Source organism: Anabrus simplex, chromosome 2, assembly GCF_040414725.1.
Source record: "Anabrus simplex isolate iqAnaSimp1 chromosome 2, ASM4041472v1, whole genome shotgun sequence".
Classification (NCBI taxonomy): Eukaryota; Metazoa; Arthropoda; class Insecta; order Orthoptera; family Tettigoniidae; genus Anabrus; species Anabrus simplex.
The window spans coordinates 856,733,079-856,752,851 of NC_090266.1; the positions used below are offsets into that span (position 1 = coordinate 856,733,079).

General features: G+C 38.0%; 1 long non-coding RNA gene across 1 annotated transcript in view; it reads left to right on the top strand.

Annotated features, from left to right (window-relative positions):
• Nucleotides 1-19,773, top strand: part of LOC136864512 (uncharacterized) — a 99,512-nt gene that overhangs the window by 2,770 nt on the left and 76,969 nt on the right. Inside the window, exon 3 of the long non-coding RNA XR_010859323.2 lies at nt 5,558-5,681. This is a non-coding gene — a long non-coding RNA (uncharacterized lncRNA). The remainder of the gene's footprint in view (nt 1-5,557; nt 5,682-19,773) is intronic.

The following is a 19,773-nucleotide window of genomic DNA, read 5'->3' on the forward strand; positions in this document are numbered from 1 at the left end:
TGTCGTGCAACCGTTTAATCAACAATACATCAGCTGGTGTAGATTCAGTCTGAAATAATGAAACAATTTCTTTTGCAATGGGGTAAGAAAAGTATTGGAACTACAGCATAAAATCGCAAGGCCACTGGAACGACCTTGAGTGAAAGAAAATGTATGAATGGAGAAGGGTCGCTGGACGTCCCTCGTTTTCTAACAGAAGCTACAGTATAGTCCGAGCAGTAAACAAGATGAAACTCCCGCAACTGAAGCAACGTTAACCACAGTCTATATAATCTTCATGACGAATAATAATAATAATAATAATAATAATAATAATAATAATAATAATAATAATAATAATAATAATAATAATAATGTAGTAATAGTAAAAATTCATGCTTGTTCAAGAAAAAATGTATCATGCAATGAACTAGATGGTAAGAAACTGTATTGTTTTATGCTACACGTGCATTCTGGTATAAGTCATGATATAACAATAGGGTTTGCCTAGTAGCTCTCAGCACATATAGCAAGAAAGTTATTTATATCGACGGCTAAGAACGAGAGGGTAAAAACTAAATATTAAAATACAATTTTGCCAGAGCATTTCAGTTAAGCCGGGTTTGGGTTAAGCGAAGTTTGGTTAAGCGGGGTTCTACTGTACTTGAAAAAGAAACAACTTATTTAAAATAGAATTAACTGAGTTGAAACTGAAATGATTGGCTTCAGATATTACAAAATACTCCACTGATGAGGCAGAATGTCCTTATTCTGAGGCAAAGAGACATTTTGGTGCAGTTCATCTATCGACTGACTGACTGACTGACTGATTCATCATCGCCGAGCCAAACCTACTGGACATAAAGAAATGATTTAAGGGATACATACATATTAACATGTAGGTGCTCGCTAAGGGAGGATTTTTGGATATTCCATCACTAAGGGGGTGAAAAGGGGGGTGAATTTTTAAAATGAAGATATCTCTGTCTCAAAAACTTAAAAGTTTACAGACATAAAAATTGGTATTTGGAATCTCTTTTAAAAATAAAGAAACACCTATTGTTTGGTTTTTTGGAAAAAAAAAAAAACAAACCTCTTAACGGGTGGAGGGGGGGGGGGGGTTGGTGGTGGTGAAAGAATTGAAAAGTTAGTTGAATTATTTGTATGAGAATTTATGTATATATACCAAAAAATCTAAAGATATTACAAACGTGAAAACTGGTATTTGGAATCTCCTTTAAAAATAAAGAAACACGCATTTGGTGGGGGAATCAACTTGAAAGAAACGGGTATTTTTTTTTTTCTTTTTGGAAAATTCACTTGAGTGAGGAGTGTGAAAGGAAGTAAAAAAAATGAATTCTTTTTCTGGAGAAACTTATATCTCAATACTGAAGGTTACAGACGTGGATATTTGTATTTTGAATCTCCTTTAAAAATAAACATGCATTTTTTGGGTGAGGGGAAACCAACTTAATGGGTGGGGGTTGAGTGAAAGAGGAGTTGAATTCTTTTCATGAGGATACTTATATCTCAAAAACTGAAGATGTTACAGACATGAAAATTTGTATTTGGAATTTTCTTTCAAAGTAAAGGAACACGTAATCTTTTGTCTTGGAAATACCACTTGGGGGATGAATTAATTGAAAAATTAGTTGAATTCTTTGTATGAGGATACTTATATCTCAAAAACTACAGATGTTAAAGACGTGAAAATGAGTATTTGGAATCTCCTTTAAAAATAAAGAAACACTTACTGGGGGGTAATCAACTTGGGGTGGTTGGCGGTGAAAAAAGAACTGAAGAAGTTACTGTCACGATAATTGGCATTTGGAAGCTCCTTTATAAATGAAGAAACAAGTTTTTTTGGTTTTCAGAAAATTCACTTAAGGGGAGGGTGAAAGGAAGTGAAAAATTTAATTCTTTTTATGGAGAAACTTATATCTCAAATACTTACGGTTACACACATGAAAATTTGTATTTGGAATCACCATAAAAATAAAGAAACATGCATTTTTTGGAGGGGGGAAACAACTTAACGGGCTGGGGTGGAAAAGGAGTTGAATTCTTTTTATGAGGATACTTGTGTCTCAAAAACTCCTCCAAAAAGATGTTAGAGGCATGAACATTTGTATTTGGGATCATCTTCCAAAGTAAAGAAATACATGTTCTTTTGTCTTCAGAAAATCCACTTAAGTGGGGTGAATGAATTGAAAAGTTAGTTGAATTGTTTGTGTGATGATACTTATGTTTCAAAAACTAAAAATGGTAAAGACGTGAAAATTGGTATTTGGAATCGCCTTTAAAAATAAAGAAACACGCAGTTTTGGGGAGGGGGAATCAACTTAACGGGTAGGAAGGGGGGTGAAAAAGGAGTTGAATTACTTTTATGAGTATGCTTATATCTCAAAACTGAAGATGTTACAGACGTGAAAATTACTGTTTGGAATCTCCTTTAAAAATTAAGAAACATGCATTTTTTTTCTTTCGGAATATCGACGTAAGGTGTGTGGGGTTGAAAATAAGTAAATAAGGAGTTGAAATATGTTTATGAGGATACTTTATCTTAAAAACTGAAGCTGTTACAGACATGAAGGTTGGTATTTTGCATTTCTTTTCAATGTAAAGAAACACGTATTAAAGCGGGAGAGGGGTGGAAAGGAGTGAAGAAGAAGTTGAATTAATTTAATGAGTATACATTTATCTCAAAAACTGAAGGTGTTACAGACGTACAGACATGAAAACTGGTATTTGGAATCTCCTTTAAAAATAATGAAACATGTATATTTTTGTTTTCAGAAAATCCAGTTAAGGGGCTGAAAAGAATTTTAAAAGCGGGTGTATTTTGAAAATGATTACCATTATATCTACATTATATGTCAAAAACTTAACATGTTAGAGACAAGAAACTTGATATTTGTAAAGTCCTTTAAAAATACAGGAACCTGTACCTTTTTGTTTTCGAAGAAGACACTTAACAGGGGGTGAAAGAAGTGAAAAATAGTTGAATTATTTTCTTTGTGAGGATACGTATATCTTAAAAACTGACAGTGTTATAGATGTGAAAATTGGTATTTGGAATCTCCTTTAAAAATAAAGAAACACTTATTTTTGTTTTCAGAAAATACACTTAGATGGGGTGAGGGTGGGGGAAGGATTGATCAAGGGGTTGAATTCTTATTATGGGGATACTTATGTATATCTCAAAAACTGAGGATGCTGCAGATGTTGGAATAGGTATTTGGAATCTCCTTTAAAAATAAAGAAATATGTATTTATTTTTTTGACTTGAGAGAAGACTGTTTCTCACATGTAACAGTTCTATGTCGCAAGGATGTCTTAGCCCTGAAAGGTAATACCACAAACATTGTTTACAAACAATTTCTGGGGTAACTGAAACTCAATTTCTGGGTGAGTTTTTATACTTTAAGAATTTTCAGATAATGTCTTAGTACAATGCCGAGGAACGATTACTTCGTTCAAATTATGAAATCCACGCGAGCGAAGCTGCCGGTAATTGCTAGTATAAGCATAAACTTTTGGAGTACCTGTGTAACATCATTAAGTTAAAAAGAAGAAATTCCTATTCACTGGAACAAACCGTTAATGCTCATGAAATCTCAATATGTTTTCAGGTGCTGATTTGTAGTCTGTACCCTAGAACATGAAAAATTGCTTGTGACAGGTATGTTGTGTGCACTTGTCAGTGGAAGGAAATTGCTGCTATACATAGTATTGAGGAGTAAAGTGTTGTCACAGAACAATTGAAAAGTTGTGCACATCAAACTATACGCTGTTATGACTTATACCCATTTCTTATAGTTATATCTCGTAATACTAAATGGTACTGTGGAAGTATGAACAATAAGTAGAAATGCCAAGTATCGTGTATCAGTCAAGCGACTTCATCAGTATAGCTTTGTCTATTGCTTGACAGACATGTTGTTTTCCCAAGAACAACAAGTATTCATTATTGAACCTTATCAGACATTCGTGCACACATATTGCAGACGAGTCTTATTAGGGATGTCCTGATTCTGTATCTCCCAACAATTTGATGATAACAAGGCTAATCAACTGTATTTTGGTGGGCGTCTCTTTTCGAAAGGATTGTGGCTCGCGCGTTTGCCAAATTTGTTGGCCCTAATTTTTTTCGTTTGTGGCTTCCTTAGAGGTAACATCTGTGAAAGCAATCTGCATACACTGGAGCAACTAAAGAACTCAGTTATTACCAACATCAGCGTACAGGTATTCCACAAAGTGGCCTCAAATGTTGTGAAAAGAGCTCGTGCATGCATTACCAAACTGTGCGGCCATTTTGAGCATATGTTGTTAAGACATAATTTGATTTGGACTTGGATGTAAGGTTATAAACATTATTAGTAAGTGCTGTATGTCTTGCAATTAGTTTGTGCATTAAACTGATATTGTTACTTTTCAATCAACCTGCAGAAGAGGAGCTCCCGCAGGTATAGTGTTTTTTTTTACTAAGAGATCGATTGGATTACAAATGATGTTACAAACTGGATGAAGACTACTGGTATGTGAAAAAAGAAGGGTGGGTGCCTTCCATAAGTGACATGGTAGGCTTAGGTGCACTGAAAGATCATTTTGCTCTTGAAGATAGGTATTAAATAGTGAACTCAATCCGTGAACTCATGATTATAGCTGGAAGTATAATATCCCAACTGCAAATGCGAATGAACCTCTAAACCTCTACTAAGGTGCATTCAGCCTCAAGAGGACAATTCAAGTTATGAACCTAAGAACCTACTTCTTTCTGAGCAAAATAGTGTCTATAGAAGGTATGTCTCGTATACATATAAAAGAAGATGAAAAGAAGCATAATAGGATAAAAAGAATGACAAGTCAGCATTGAAAGAGGGAACAGCAGGAAGAGGGGACAAGAGCAAATATGAAAACACGAAAGGTCAAGTACGGACTCCACATCTTCATACACTGCTGTCTTCAAAAGGATGGGCTCTCTTCTCATCAACCCCAGTTCTTGTACATCCACTTCTTGGTGAATCTGGAAAGCAGAAATGAACTCGTTTGGTACTGAGAAGAAATGGATGTTAAAGGACTGGGTAGAGAGAGAGTCCATCTACTTGTAGATGTAGAGACTGTCCTTGTCCGTCTTTCTGTTGCTCCCTCTTCTGATGCTTATCTGCCATTCTTTTTATCCTATTACATGTTTCTTTTGTGTTCGTGTTCCTTTCTTTCTATATATGACTTACCACTTTGTTCTTTTCCAATACTTAAATAGAATGTATGAATAAAACATGCTTATTCTATTCCTAAAAACTCTGTACAATTTTGGGTAATTTAATTTGAGTGTATTCTTCTCTCATGGAGAATGTATCTTGAATATCAATACCTTTGAATTTGGTAGCAAATAGAGCACTTACCTTCCACACTCTATTATTTGAAATTGATGCGCAAAGTCAGGTTAATTTAGTAAGTGCCCACATCATATTAAATGTTATGCAGATCCATCCCTGGCGAGATATAGAGTTTACAGTGCACTATATCTTCTGGTATTGGCTAGGTCAAGTTTGTAACTTTCATTAATCTGTTTCAGTATCATCTTTGGATTGGACAATATGTAAGTAGCAGTGACGAGAGAAATGCTAGCAACACCATTTCTTCTGCAGCCGGTTCCTATGATGTATGATGTAAAAGTGCCACCCGTAGGGTTGTTTTGTGTATGTATTCTGAGGAGCTTAACAAAAATACATAATAGTATATTAATGTGTATATATAATAGTTTTACAGTGTGTATTTTTTACAGGTATGTTTATAGTGTTATAATTTATGTTGAAATTACTGTGTGTTTGAGAGATTGAAAAGTTTTTGTTACATTTAACTAAGTAGACACTAAAAAGTATGGCTTCATTCTTGACAAATCTGTGAAGAATGTAACAGGAAACTACCTTGCACCATATTCCCTAGTATGCTTCTTGACTGATACCTAGGCTATGACGGCTAGTAGTGTATCTGTTAGGGATTCGATCAGCCTTTATTCTGTGAACTCAACATATATCAGTTTCGCACACACACACACACACACACACACCCCCGCATGCATGCATGCAAACTCTGTCTCTTTTCCCCCCCCCCTGAGACAATTGAATATATTCCATAGGGAGTGTAAGTTATTCAGTTCTGAGAGAGATGAATTTTGTGGAAATGTTATAAACTCAGCGGGCCATTCATCGGCCAATGGACAAAATCCTCAAGGAATTTTATAAATTTGTAAACAAAGTAAATTTTAACATTTTATAACAAACAAAATTACATAATTGGCAAGAAAACACACTTAATTAATTCTAGACTGCGTGCCAAAAGCCTAAATTCAATTCCAAATCTCTCCGCGGTGTTTGTATGGAGTAAGGGCATATGACTCTGTTGATGACAATTTGTCCCATTGGACTGAGTGAATTAGCCATGTGGTTAGGGTTGCACAGCAATGAGCTAGATAGTGATAGTGGGTTTGAATTCCACCGTCGGCAGCCCTGAAGATGGTTTTCTGTGTATTCCTATTTTCACACCAGGCAGATGATGAGGCTGTACCTTAATTAAGACCACGGCTGCTACCTTCCCAATCCTAGCCCTTTCCGATCCTTCTGTTGCCGAAAACCTTCAATGTGTTAGTGTGACATTAAGCAAGTAGCAAAAAAAAGAAATCTCCTGCCAGATGGAGCCATACAGGCGTGAATAGACCCCTTGGTACTATTCAACAGGAGTTAGTTATGTGCTGGCACTGGGTTTCAGCATCTCCCTTCCTTATGTCATATCATTAGATTCATTTCGTTAACTCCTCTGATGAGGTTGACGTTAGGAAGGGCAAGCAGTCGTAAAAGCTTGCTACAGAGTTTCATTTCACTTCATACCCAACCCTGTAGATAAATGGGATAAGGGTTGGACAGAGAGACATACATACATACATACATACATACATACATACATACATACATACATACATACATACATACATACATACATACATACATACATACATACATACATACATACATACATACATAATTAAATGTATATAGGGTATTAACTTAGTACTATCATTATGTACTATGTATACAGGGTGGAGGGTAACTAATGCACCAAATTAACACAAATGATAGATCTTGGGGAGAGGACCACAATGTTATAAATTGTATTGTTAATTGAAATCCGTGATGTAAATGACTAATGGCTCAAAATGCAGGATGATGGACTGTACAAACACTTACTGTCATGGAAAAGAGTATAGACACCCAAGTTAATTCATTAATAAAAGGTTTATCTGTTGTCCTACATAGAAAAAAGCTACACCAAAATTTAGCTCATTTTATTCTACATTTAATTAAGTGTAGTAGAAATTTTTACCTTACCCAGTTCAAATTTTAATGCAGGTTGAACAAAAAAGAGTGCTGGTATTTTTTCCATTTCCAATAGAGTGCTCACTTTGAAAATTCATAACATTAAAATTATTGATCTGATCATTACCAAACTTTAATAGGTCTTAAAGTAACTTATTGTTAATCTGTATAGGCTACCAAGTTTTTTCCGTCTGATATTTGTGGAAAAGGATGTTTGTAAATTTTGTGAAACAACATTTTCCCATTACTGGGTAATCATAGCCATAAAAAATTTGGCTTGATATGAAGCTCATGAGAATGTCAGGCAAAAATTAAAACTGCTTTTTGCCTGCATGCAATTGTTGATTTTATATTGATTTATGTTTAATTGGTTTGTTGTGTGAGGAGAAAACAGCCTACCAGTCGGCGAGAATAATACACTTGGCCCTGAAATCCTTAGCGACATTCCTAGGTTGAACATCAATTGGGCGTACCCTGCTCTACAATAAGTGGATGTTTGTTGTTTCATCAGTTGTTTAAAATCTTTATTGGACTAGCACTCGATATATGAAAGATAGAATTATGTAAGTTCTGGCTTATGAAAAGGACCTCTTCATTTCGTTAGTGATTAATGCATCAGTGCACTTTGCAGAATTATTCGGAAACTTACTTTCCTTAGAAGTAGAGAAGAAGTCATTGTTTCTTCAAAAGGTCCCATTTCTATACGAACAACAAAAATCGCAGGGGAAGTGAAAGATACTGTGAGAATCTTCACTGCTCGTTTCTGAAAATAATGTAAAGGTTGCATGTTTATCCTTCATCGTTGGCTTTTCCTGGGCAGGAAAAGTTTAAGTCCCTACAGTATGTGCCAAAAAAATCCTTTACTCTTCATCAGACTCCATAGCTGAATGGTGAGCATGTTGGTTTTCGGATACAAGGGTCCTGGGTTCGATCATTGACTAGTCATTGAAATTTATTTTCACTCAGGGCTAGGTGATGGCTTATTCAAAGTGTACCCTCTCTTCAAGATATCAATAGTAATGGTGGGACGCCTTCAACTTGTGAAATGTTTTGTATTTAAAGTTCCGGGTGATGGTAGAAAACACCACTCTTCATCATCTAGAAGATGCGGTTAGGAGCGCGCAGCTGTGAACTTGCATCCGGGAGCTAGTGGGTTCGAAGATGGTTTTCCGTGGTTTCCCATTTTCACACCAGACAAATGCTGGGGCTGTACCTTAATCAAGGCCACGGCCGCTTCCTTCGCTATCCCATCATCGCCATAAGACCTATCTGTGTCGGTGCGACGTAAAATAAATAGCGAAGCGTGTCTTGCCCGCAGTGGAAGTTCGGCTCCCTGCAAACGTCCAGTGTGCCGATAATGAACCGTGTGTGTGTTGTGTCTCACTGATCCGTGAGTGAGCCGCTCAGCACTGTCTGCTGCGAGTCAACTGAATTGTGTGCCGTGAGCTCGCCATTCCTGTGAATCGATTCGCTTGGACACTTGAATGAATCGATGCACTGCTTCCAATCATACACTCCGCAGTAAACACTAGTGTGTTAGGTAGGAGGAGGCCAGGTGAGCGCCTGCATTCCACCTGTCTGCGGTGTCGACACACTGGACCTACACCAGAAGTTCTGGTCTGGGGAGCAATTTCCTATGACAGCAGGAGCACTCTCGTAGTTATTCGACGCACCCTGATTGCAGATGTGTACGTCCGTCTGGTGATTCAACCTGTTATGCTGCCAATCATGAACACCATTCCCAGGGTGTTTTCCAATAGGATAGTGCACACCCCCATGCCCCTGTTGTAACCCAGCGTGCTGTACAGAGTGTTGACATGTTACCTTGGTCAGCTCAATGCCCCGATTTGCCCCCAATCGAGCACGTGTGGGACATCATTGGATGATAACTCCAGTGTCATCAATAACTGGCATTAACCATTCCTGTTTTGACCGACCAAGTGCAACAGGCATGGAACTCCATCCCACAAGCTGACATCCAGTACCTGTATGACACAATCCATGCAAGTTTGTATGCCTGCATTCAACGGTCAGGCAATTTCACCAGTTATTAATGGACCAGCATGGCACATTTGCGATGGCTTTTCTCGTGCGGATATTAACCTGCAGTCTTATACCTTTAATCAATTAAATATGTTACCTCAACAAATATATTGCCAAAATTTCCATATTCTACATTTCTTATTCATGGTGTTTGGATACTTTTTCCGCCAATGTAGTTTCAACAGACTGAAGAAGAGTTATAAATTAACTGAGTCAAAACTGAAAAGAAATTGTTTCAGATATTACAAAAAATAGATGAATCAAATACTATGGGAAAAAAATGTGATAGAAGAAATGAAATGAAATAATGTGCAACAAAACAATGACAAGGACAGAAGAATAGAATGTGGCTTTGAATCCCACTGTCAGCAGCTCTGAAGATGGTTTTCCATGGTTTCCCATTTTCACACCAGGCAAATGCTGGGGCTGTACCTTTGTTAATGTCATGGACGCTTCCTTCCCACTCCTAGGTCTTTCCTATCCCAACATCGTCATAAGACCTATCTGTATCAGTGTGACGTAAAGCAAATTGTAAAAAACAAAAACAAAAACAAAACAGAAGAAGAATAGAATAGAGGTGAAGATGAAAAGAAAAGGGTGTAAAAAAATCAACAAAAAGAGAAAACATTTGTGAATGAATTGGATGGGGGTGGGTTGCGGTGGAAAGGAGGATCTATTATTGAAGTTGAAGACATGAGAATGAAAAGTAAGAATAATACAATAATACAGTAATAGGTGCACACAGGTTATGAAAGTATGACACATAGTCTAGACTGAACCATCTAGTGATTAGGAGAGTATGAATTTGGAAAAAAAGTAAAAAAGAACAATGAAATAACAATAGTGAAAGACAAGGAAGAGAACTACCTACATAAATCTTTAATGGCTGGCTACCACGTATTGCTTAATTGATAGCCAGTGTGTCCATTGAAATTATTAGGATTATTATAAATTATTATAAGCTTCCTTTTAATCCTAGATCTGTAGTATTCTGTGTGGGCCAGAGCTCAAACATTTTGGAACATTACATGTTAAGTACTTCATATTAGATTCCATATTGACCAGTGGCGGCTGGTGGTATCTGAAGATGGATGTTGCACCAACATTTTCAGTGTCACATTTTTATAGCTTACTGAAATAACAAGAAACTCTATTATCGTTAAGTAATGAACTACATTCCTACAAAAACTGCAATATATCTGGCAATTACAATCCAGGAAATAAGAGACTAATTATACACTGTAACTCCAGTTAGGCCAAGTCTTAATAACGTTGTTGGCTTTACGTCTCACTAACGGCTTTTTTTTACGGTTTTCGGAGACGCCGAACTGCCGGAGTTCTTTTACATGCCAGCAAATCTACTGACATGAGGCTGACATATTTCAGCACCTTCAAATACCACCAGACTGAGCCAGGATCGAATCTGCCACGTTGAGGTCAGAAGGCCACCGCCACTCAGCCTGGCACAGTTACTCTTGCCTTACTTGAATTGAAAATTTGCCGTTCTGTTTTTCATTGAAGCAAGATGTTGGTAATACTGTGGGTGGTCTGGTATGGCGTGGAGAAGAAATTACCCAGCAAGTTGGCTGTGCGGTTAGGGTCGCGTAGCTGTGAGCTTGCATTCGGGGTATAGTGTGTTCGAACACCACTGTCGGAAGCCCTGAAAATGTTTCTCCCCTGTTTCCCATTTTTAGACCAGGCAAATGCTGTGGCTGTGCCTTAATTAAAGCCATGGTTGCTTCCTTCAAACTCCTAGCCCTTTCCTATTCCATCATCGCCATAAGACCTATCTGCGTCGGTGAAATTTATAAATTTAAAAAATGGAAATGAATTACCTTTGCGAGAGCAGAGAAAGTAGGAATGAAGTAATCTCCATGGATTGGCACAATCTGAAAGGGACATTTGGAACTGTTTCTCGGTAGGGGACTTGCTTGTCTCGTGCAACTCCCTGAAACCGATACTGGCGAGCATGCAACCTGATGCTATGCAGGCTTACGCTCGGTCCTGCTGAGGCACATTGTGCCGCACTGTCCGCTAGGGAGTTGCCGTAGGAAAGTAAATCCCCTGCGTTTGATTCGAAGCCAACAGCGTTTTTGGTCCTTTACGAAGCATTAGTACAGCGAGCGACCGAAGATGGTTGATTTTAACATTTTATCGAATATATTTTAGGTTTATACAACTAAAACATTAGAAGAATAGATGACAAATGAAGTGCAAAATTATTGGGAGTTGTGCAACCCTGCAACAATACCATGTGCTGCCGCTGATATTGACGTCAACTATTCAGCTTGTTGAGAGATGTGTTATCCACCTTTTCAATACAACACAATTAGTGATTTCTTAGATCACTAAATCAACGAACACATTAAAACTATTGTTATAGTAATCTAAGATATCACAAATTGCGTTGTATTGAAAAGGTCTGACTGGATGAGACTGATATTTCTTTGGTGTTCCTTCATAAGAATACCAATGGACCAGCATGTTTGGTCAATGTATACCTTGCTGTAAATACAGGGAGTTTTATATGCCCTAGGGTATAATAGTGGGGACAATTTGTCCTTGCTTTTACCTAAATTGTGAGCAATTTTTGTGACTAGCACAGTCACAGTTTAGCACAAACACGGTTTTTACTGTATATTGTGTTTGTGGAGCATCTTTTCTATTCGTTCTGTGGTATTGTGGATAAAACAAAGATAGTCAGTTCCCTTTAATTCTTCTTTCTGTGAATTTTGCTTAGTTGTTGCTCTGGGATGCAGGGCTCTATAAATCTTTACATCACTGTAAACATTACGCTTAAACATGACTTTGAGTTTGTCCATCTTCTTCTGGATAGATGATGGCTCACAAATTCATTTCCCTCACATGGTGAGTGTTGTGAGTTACCCTTTCTTTGTGCTGAATGGTAGTGAGATTTGGCATGGAGATAGTGATCTGTGTGAGTAGGCTTATGATACACAGTATGCCATTAGGAGCCATCTGGTTTCTTTCTTACTAGAACATCCAAGAAAGGCATATGCATACCTACCAACTTTCCCGATTTAGGCGGGAAACCCCCGATTTTCGACAGTTTTTCCCGCCTCCCGATCATTCGATTATTTCTCCCGATTTTAGCTTATTTTTGATGAACTTCAAACATTTGTTTTCAAATCCGGCTAACTTTATACGCCAGTGGCCGGAAAGTCTTTCTCTCATTGGCCGCTTTCAAATGAAATATCAACATTTATTAATAGGCTACGAGAAATGTGCGCGGATGTGCGATGTTTATTGAAACCTGTATATCGCGATGCGTATATCGATTGTCATTCCCTTGTTCTCGCATGCTATTGTTCGTGTTCGTTAACATCAGTTTAGTCGATTCTAGGGACTAGTCGGTAGATTTTAAGTCTTCCTTTAGTAATTTAGGGTCAGAATTTCAAAGCGATTTTTTTTTAGATAGGGGCCATTTGGAGACAGTTCTAGCAAATTTTTAATTTATTAGCTACTTGATAAAAAATGCATTGCGCTTCACATAATCGCGCGGGCGCGTGATGAAGTATATTAATCTATGCATTTGTTAAGTAATGGCATCTAAGTGCATGACTTATTCACACGTGCGGAGAATGAGTTCATACAATTTTCGGAAAGGTTATCAGAGACCGATCATCTCATTCACATACCTGTGAGGGGATAGAGATGTGCAGTTTTTAGCCTTTAGCTTCATATAGCAACAGTCGGGTTTTGAGACAATACGTGTTATAATATATACCATAGTACTCCTGTATTGCGCAAGACATGTAGAATAAGCAGTTTTGACCAATTGAATCTCCTGCTTTCTCCTATTTTTTTCCTGATTTTCATATCAGAATCTCCTGATTTGTTGTTTTGTAAAGTTGGCAGGTATGCATATGTCTGCCTCCCTCTCCATAGTGAATTTAATTGAAGGATGATGCTGATTTAGGTGGTTTAGAAAGTAAAGTTTCTCAGGACCTTCTGTCTAGGCCACAAATGTATCATCAACATACCTCCACCAAATCATCAGTTTGCTGCAGAAATAGCCACCCCCTCCATGAAATAATTAGCCCCTCTGACTTCCCATAGCACACCACCTGTCTGTTCTTAAAATTGCCCAATTCACAAGAAATAGCTGGAAGTCATGCAGTGGTGAAATAGCTTAGTAAGTCCTCAGGGAACAGATGCTCAGTGAGAGACATGATAGTCAGAGTCAGTTGGCACTTAAGTGAGCAAGACTCCACATAAAAACTCACCAGAAGTGCATTGGATTGAAGGGTTATGGTTGACAATTTACTAGCAAAATTAGTGTGTCCCTAACATATGATTCAGTACGTCCTATATGGGGTTGAAGCAATTTTCTTTGTGTACTTTTTCAAAGCATACATACGAGAACCTGTTACACTAACAATTGGTCTAGAGGAATGTCCTCTTTATGGATTTTTGGTAGTCCACATAATCTCTGTGGCACTATATCCCATGCAGTTGGATCATTAACCTCCTCTTTTGAAATTGAGGACTACCTTAAGAGTTCCACGGTTGCACTGGACATCAAGTGGTAGGGTCATGTGAGCTCAGTCTGTAAACAGGCTCTGACAATATTACTGGGACCTTATTCTTATACCCATCAGTGTCCATCACTACCGTCGCATTACTTTTATCAGCTGATTGCATTCAGGAGACAGAGGGTTCGAACCCTGCTGTCAGCAGCCCTAAAGATGGTTTTCTGTGGTTTCCCATTTTCACACCAGACGAATGCGGGGGCTGTACGTTAATTAAGGCCATGGATGCTTCCTCCCCATACCTAGCTTTTTCCCGTCCCCAGTGGCGGCTCATGATCAATTCCTCTAGTGGGCCTGATATAAAGATTTTGGCCATGAATATGGGATTGAGGCAGGCATCTTTGAAACATGGGTTTCTATACTGTACTGTAGTATACTATACTGTACCACAAAAGCTCAAAAAGGCAGTTCATATAGCAAAATATATCAGGCTAAATATATACACTAAATAGTTAATAATAAACAGAATTGAACTCTCTAATGGCACATTAATTATACAGCAGTTGAATATGCCTATTCTTATGACTGGCAAATATTTCAATAGGTCTGTTGTTGAAGTTGGGAACTTTACCAATTTCCTGCATATGAATTCAACAAACAGCGAGTGAATTTAGTCTGTTTTTACCTATACTATTCCAAAGATTATTCTCGACTCTTTTTAATGTGCTGAAACTTTGCTCTGCTTCCACTGTTGAGACTGCAGTAGTTAGTGCAATTTGTAGAGTTTTATGTACCTCAGAGAATGACTCTTCGAAGGAATGTTTCATGAAGAATGCGAACAAATCACAGACTGAAGGAATATGTTTAAAGGTATCATTGCAATAAATCACTAAAAGTTCATTCCTCAATTTCTCATGGGAAATAAATGGACTGCAACTCGATGAAAGGTATTGACTAAATTCGTTGGGAAAATTTCTCTTAACGTAGAAAATTTTTTCGGATCAATAATTTCGAAACTACTGAATATGTGAAACTGTTGGAATCAGTCTTTCATTTGCTTGATCACTATATCACACACTTCTTTGGCACTTACATTCAGATTTACACCAGAGCTAGATCTTTTTGTTGTTGGAGTAAGACATTCATCTTCATCTGCCTGATACCTTTCATTGTTCTCTTTTATTTCAGAAACAGCTGATTCAAAAACATTTTATGCATTGGACATGATAACTGCATTGGCACTCTGCATTGGAATCATGTTATACAAAGTATCAACATGTTTTATCATCTCAAAAAAAATTCCAGAAAAGACAAAAATTCTGAATTGCTAAGTAATTATTTTAAACCAAAACACTCACTTATTGTTACATCATCCCAACCAACTGCGTTCTCAATTTTCTCAAAACATTCCAATAAATGTGATTTGTTTTCATGAACACTACTCACAACCTGAGACTGGAAGTTCCACCTTATTGAAGAAACTTATCACAGTACATCACTTCTCTTAGGCGATGAGGAGAAAAACGTAGTAAATCCAGTAATGTTTGCAAAGAACAACCAAACAGATTTTATGTTCTTGCTACAATCATTTCATAATATCTACTAACTTAGTTGATGAGCGCAACAGTGAACGTAATTGACATACGGAAAGGAATTCTGCATCAGAGCCTGAATACCTCCCTTACTCCCTTGCATCACCATGGCTCCATCAAAGTCCTGAGCTATGAGCTTTTCCTCAACATTGAAAGGTTCAAGCAGTATTTTCAGAACCTTGCTGTGACCATAGACTGTCCTATCAGTAACATTTTCAAAGGAAGGGAATCTTTCAACAGGTTTATTGTCCTTAATGTACCGCAATATGATAACAAATTGACTTTGGCAAGTAATGTTTGTTGCTTCATCTGCCTGCACAGGAACAAAAGTTGCAGCATTGATGTCTTTGACCAAGTCTTCAATGTACATCTGATACTTACAATCTAACAGTTCGTTTTGTATAATGTGTGTCGTATATTTGGAAACTGATGTGCGAGTGCCGTTCAGATGGTCATCTAACACACAGTCGAGATTACCAAGAAGATATAATAAATCTAAGAAATTATCATGATTTGCTGAGTCCTGTATTTCATTAGGCCCCTCAGTGCTAACTTGTGAGTTCCACAAAATTTTAAGCACTTTACTATTCTATTTAGTATGTGTCTATTTTTTGTGACTACTTTATTATGTTTGTGGATTGAGATTTTATATGCAGAGTCAGTTTGTGCAGCAATGTTAACAGTCCAAATATTTTTAATTTACAGGCTTTTTCTAAGTGTAGTGCACTTTCCTCATGTCTTTTAATTTATTCATTTAAATGTTTTAGATCCTTACACCAGGTCATTGACCACTATCCTTCACCACGAAATAACACACAGTGAAAACAAAACAGACTTTGTTTCTCTTCACTCACTCTTAACCATGACATTTTACTGAACCATGTACTATAGAACGTTCTAGTTTTCTTGCCATCAAGTTGAGACAACGTGAAATCATTTGGTTGGTAAGCACCTAAATGTTTAATTTGAAACTTTTCTTCTAGACTTAATGAATTGAAGGGAGTTTTTAATAAACAATCCACTCGGTTCATCTTAAATTAGACACTCACTCGTCCACCAAATAATTGAGAATTGCCGTACCGCAATAATCACACTTCGGCGCATTGGCGCTAACTTTGGGGGAGGGAAGACATTTTCTGTTCCCCCCCCAACCATTCCTTCAGAGAAATACATTTCTCAATGGAGACTGTTCAGGCGGTAAATCTGGTGGTAGGGCTTTTCACATTTCATATAACGAAATGCATAATATATGGTATAGGAATACAGGAATAGGATATTTAATAAGAAAATTCATTTATGAAGCAAGTTCTATTTTTTTTGTGATTATTTTTTATAGCTTTGTACATAAAACATTCCTTCAAAGTATTTATGAATCAAGTTATATTTTTCTGTTTACTTGTGAATATTATTGGAAACTCCATACATAAGACTTGTTCAAAAATGTATTTGTGAAACACTTTCTATTATTGTTCTGTTTTTTCTGTTTGTTTGTGGATATAGGAATGTTTGCATTATTAGTTTTTCCTCATTTCACATGCCTGTGTTCAAGTTAATCACACCCCCCAATAATTACCCAACGCTGGCGCTGCTGCTTCCATGCACAGCCAAACAAAACGTGGAATAAAGCCAGCGCAATGACCCAGCTTCCTCTGGCACCAAATGACACGATAACTTACCAGCAACACCCATGAACACTGCCACTCTGCCAGGCAGTTAAGGAGGGGATGTAAGCCAGTCGACTGATGTGCCACTGAGAACACGTAGGGAGGCAAGGTGGTTGGGACCAGCAGAGGCTTGCTTGCTCACATGGAGCCAAGGCTGTTGACGGACTATTCGCGTTGAATATCATACTCGCTTCATAGTGTTTACAGTAACAACTAAAAACAATAAATTACAAAGGATTACAAAGGTGGAGCCTGGCCCCTCTGGCCCTTGTAGTGGATCCAGCTCTGCCCGTCCCATTTGAGTTGGTGCCATGTTAAGCTAATTGTAAGAAGAAAACAAAATTAGCTGCCAGAAAGTTCAGTTTAGAAACATCTTTGAGTTCCTTCAGAGCTCTCCTCTTGTTAAATTTGGCACAAGTACCACTGCAAACCACCTCTTAATTGGAGCTAAGTTGGCATTGTCACTTCATACTACCGGGCGAGTTGGCCATGCGCATAAAGGCGCGTGGCTGTGAGCTTGCATCCGGGAGATAGTAGGTTCGAATCCCACTATCGGCAGCCCTGAAGATGGTTTTCCGTGGTTTCCCATTTTCACACCAGGCAAATGCTGGGGCTGTACCTTAATTAAGGCCATGGCCGCTTCCTTCCAACTCCTAGGCCTTTCCTATCCCATCGTTGCCATAAGACCTATCTGTGTCAGTGCAACGTAAAGCCCCTAGCAAAAGTCACTTCATACTCAGAAGACTAGTGCACAGTGAGTAATCTGGTGATGAATGAGAGTACCATTTACAACAGACCAATGGTGAAGTATTCTCAAGTTCAAACCATCGTTATTAGGGAAGACTTCCTGGTGGTCAGATTAGTTTTCCATCTGAGAATGCGGAACAAAATCTCTGCAAAATATGATGAATTTCACCTTGTTCTCTTGATGTGACAAAAACTCAAAAGCTACATTATCATGTCTCTGATGTAATGTTTACAACCTGGATAGGACTAGTGTGTAGCTAGTGAACGCATACTGCTTAGCTATGGCATATTCCACATCCAGGGAATATTTGGGTATGGTTTTAATTTACAGCAAAATAGGACAGAACATTCATGCAGCTGCAGAGATGTACACTGAACAATTTCCACAAAGAAGACTCCACATCAGCATTTGATTGTAGCCACTATGAATAAAATATTAAATCATTAAAAACAAATGTGAACAACAGTAGCACCTTAATATATATTTTAAAAAGCACTAGATAACTTGTAAAAACCCCTTTAGTGTATTGAAAATTGGTACTATCTCCCACTGGAATTTCATCATGTTCCCCCCCTCCCAAAAAAACCAATTGGAATAACTATAGCACCTTAAGATTAAAAATAACTCAAGATAAGTGTTAAAAACCTCTTTAGTGTACCAAAAATAGTTGACAATGGAAATTTCATGCTCAGGCATGCAGCTGGTGGGTCTAGATGTGATCTTCATTCAGAGGACATTCAATCCAAAGACTTCACGAATCCTATTTTGTGGCCTCTTTTACAAGGAGTGGAATCTTCATTTTTCACAACACGCATGTGTGGCCCATGAACATGCTACAAGATGTTCCCACCGCCAGGGTTGGTTTTCCATTAATGTTTGAACAGGGATGGTGGGAGGCATTATCATAGGACTTGTGGTTTTACCTCATAGACTGACTGGCATATCACAATTTCTGGAAGGCACTCTACCACTACCTACTACTGGAGGATGTTCCACTTCATACCTGACGGCGCATGTGATTCCAACACAATTGAACATAACCACGTATCACCAATGCAGTGCGCCACCACCTGGATGCAGCATATCCACAGTGATGGATAGTGCGTTTGGGCCTTAGCAGTTGGCCAGCAAGAAGCCATAATCTATACCCCTTGTATTACTTACTAGCAAGATACCCGTACTTCGCTACGGTATTATACTGAAATTTATAATTGAATGCTTATTGTTTTAGATATATAATCCGCCGAAATTCGCGATCTGACTCGTTTTCTGCGAGAATCCACCAAAATTCCCGATCTGACTGGTTTTCTATGATTTTACGGCACGTTTCCTCTCATTTTTAAATCTTCCTTTCCAGCAATCGATTTCGTACTTCCCGGGCTAGGCTCAGGTATTCCTCCCGGTCAGTTGGGTTCGTAAATCTTTGCCATCTTTTCCTATAATATTTTTAATATGGATAAAATCCTTCAGGAGATCCGGCGTGGTGTCATATTGGGTGCCTTGGTGGCACTGAACCCACGGCCGGACTGCATTCTTAGTCATTACCGTCCAGGAGCCGTTTCCAGCGCGGTCCGCGCTTTTGACGACGGTCCAGAATATTATTATTATTATTATTATTATTATTATTATTATTATTATTATTATTATTATTATTATTATTATTATTATTATGTGTTGCTGGAATGGCTGATGACAGGGAAAACCGGAGTATCCGGAGAAAAACCTGTCCCGCCTCCATTTTGTCCAGCACGAATGTCACATGGAGTGACCGGGATTTGAACCACGGAACCCAGCTGTGAGAGGCCGGCGCGCTGCCGCCTGAGAAACGGAGGATCCTGATAAGTACATTAATAACAGTAAAATCAATTGGTCTCACCT